This window comes from Oratosquilla oratoria, chromosome 22, assembly GCF_046742065.1.
Source record: "Oratosquilla oratoria isolate Oo_2021 chromosome 22, ASM4674206v1, whole genome shotgun sequence".
In the NCBI taxonomy this organism is placed as follows: domain Eukaryota; kingdom Metazoa; phylum Arthropoda; class Malacostraca; order Stomatopoda; family Squillidae; genus Oratosquilla; species Oratosquilla oratoria.
This window is the reverse complement of record NC_134798.1, coordinates 38,392,924-38,395,423: the sequence shown is the minus strand read 5'-3', so window position 1 is coordinate 38,395,423 and position 2,500 is coordinate 38,392,924.

The window sequence follows — 2,500 nt, the reverse complement described above, 5'->3', positions numbered from 1 at the left end:
ACATCACCATATGCATACGTTCACTGAACATATGGAAACACGCTCCGACATGAGGTATGAGATAGCCTTCCAATAGTTTGAAGTAAATCGAACCTGCAAAAACATGGCTCTGGAAGTATCAAAAATGGCTCTGGTGAAAAAAAAAAAAAATGAAAAATGGCTCTGAAAAAAGTATTTTTTTTATATAAATATATATATATATATATATATATATATATATAACGCTTTCAAAATGATTCTGAAATGAACTCTGTGGCGACGGTGTTTGGGGGACACTTTCGTAAGGGTGATTGGCTGTACAATACCGGCTATCGATATGTAGTGACGTCACGGCAACGGGGACAACTGATTGGCCTAGAATGGTGACGTCACGGCAACGGAGACGACTGATTGGCCGAGAACGCTGACGTCACGGCAACGGAGACATTTGATTGGCCGCGAGCGAAGGGCAGGGGACAAAGCGCCCTCTCGCGAGGCAGTCCAAGCGCCCATGGCGAAGCCATAACGACGAGGCCGATACCAAAAGACGAAACGGCGAAGAAGCGTAGACAGAAGCGTAGACAGAAGAACCTATGGAAATGGCTAATGGCTACCAAGGGTAAAACGAAGAAGACGTTCCAAGAAGAAAAGGTGTTGGCAGCTAGACTAAGGGACGAGCACAGTAAAACGTTCTCTGGGTTGTATGCTGATACCAAGACCAGGTGAAAACGTCTATACACGAGTTCCAAAGGAAGATGATCGCCTTCAAATCAACTCTAGAGAATGATAAACAATTCGAATACAGTGACGATATGTTTGACAAATTGGAGTGTTCGGACGATATGATATCCGATGAAGATTGAGAGGCGTTCATGCGGCATTACTTCTAATGATATAATAATTTCGTTAGAAACGGTGCAAAGTCTGATCACAGGAACTTTCAGATGCATTTCTCTTTCAAAATGATTCTGAAATGACCTCAGTGGTGACGGTGTTTAGGGGACACTTTCGAAAGGCTGACTGGCCATACAATATCGACTATCAATACGATGCCAAGAGACGAAACGGCGAAGAAGCGTAGACTACATTTTATCGAAATGTATAATTTGTAACGACAGGCCATGGGTCCCCTTGAATTCATGGGATGGCTCCTCTGGGGGCCCCCGCCGCTCCTCCGGGGCCGCCCCGCCGCTCCTGCTGGGGGCGCCCCGCCGCTCCTCCTGCTGGGGGCTCCCCGCCGCTCATCCTGCTGGGGGCGCCACACACACACACACACACACACACACACACACACACACACACACACATATATATATATATATATATATATATAACGTTTTCAAAATTAATCTGAAATGACCTCAATGATGACGGTGTTTGGGGGACACTTTCGTAAGGGTGATTGGCTGTACAATACCGACTACCGATACAAGGTGACATCACGTCAACGGGTACAACTGATTGGCCGAGAGTGGTGACGTCACGGCAACGGAGATGACTGATTGGCCGAGAGTGGTGACGTCACGGCAACGCAGACGACTGATCGGCCGAGAACGCTGACGTCACGGCAACGAAGACAATTGAATGGCCGCGACCGAGGGGCAGGGCATAAAGCGCCCTCTCGCGAAGCAGTCCAAGCGCCCATGGCGAAGCCATAACGACGAGGACGATACCAAAAGACGAAACGGTGAAGAAGCGTAGACAGAGGCGTAAACAGAAGCACCTATGGAAATGGCTAATGGCTACCAAGGGTATAACGAAGAAGACGTTCCAAGAAGAAAAGGTGTTGGCAGCTAGACTAAGGGACGAGCACAGTAAAACGTTCCCTGGGTTGTACGCTGATACCAAGACCAGGTGAAAACGTCTATATACGAGTTCCAAAGGAAGATGATCGCCTTCAAATCAACTCTAGAGAACGATAAACAATTCGAATACAGTGACGATATGTTTGACAAATTGAAGTGTTCGGACGATATGATATCCGATGAGGATTGAGAGGCGTTCATGCGGCCTTACTTCTCATTATAATAATTTCGTTAAAAACGGTGCAAAGTCTGATCACAGGAACTTTCAGATGCATTTCTCTTTCAAAATAATTCTGAAATGACCTCAGTGGTGACGGTGTTTAGGGGACACTTTCGAAAGGCTGACTGGCCATACAATATCGACTATTAATACGATACCAAGAGACGAAACGGCGAGGTAGCGTAGACTACATTTTATCGAAATGTATAATTTGTAACGACAGGCTATGGGTCTCCTTGAATTCCGGGGGCTCCCCGCCGCTCCTCCTCGGGGCACCCCGCCGCTCCTGCTGGGGGCGCCCCGCCGCTCCAACTGGGGGCGTCCCGCCGCTCCAACTGGGGGCGCCCCGCCGCTCCTTTTGGGGGCGCCCCGCCGCTCCTCCTGGGGGCGCCCCGCCGCTCCTCTTGCTGGGGGCGCCCCGCCGCTCCTCCTGCTGGAGCGCCCCGCCGCTCCTCCTGCTGGGGGCGCCCCGCCGCTCCTCCTGCTGGGGGCGCCC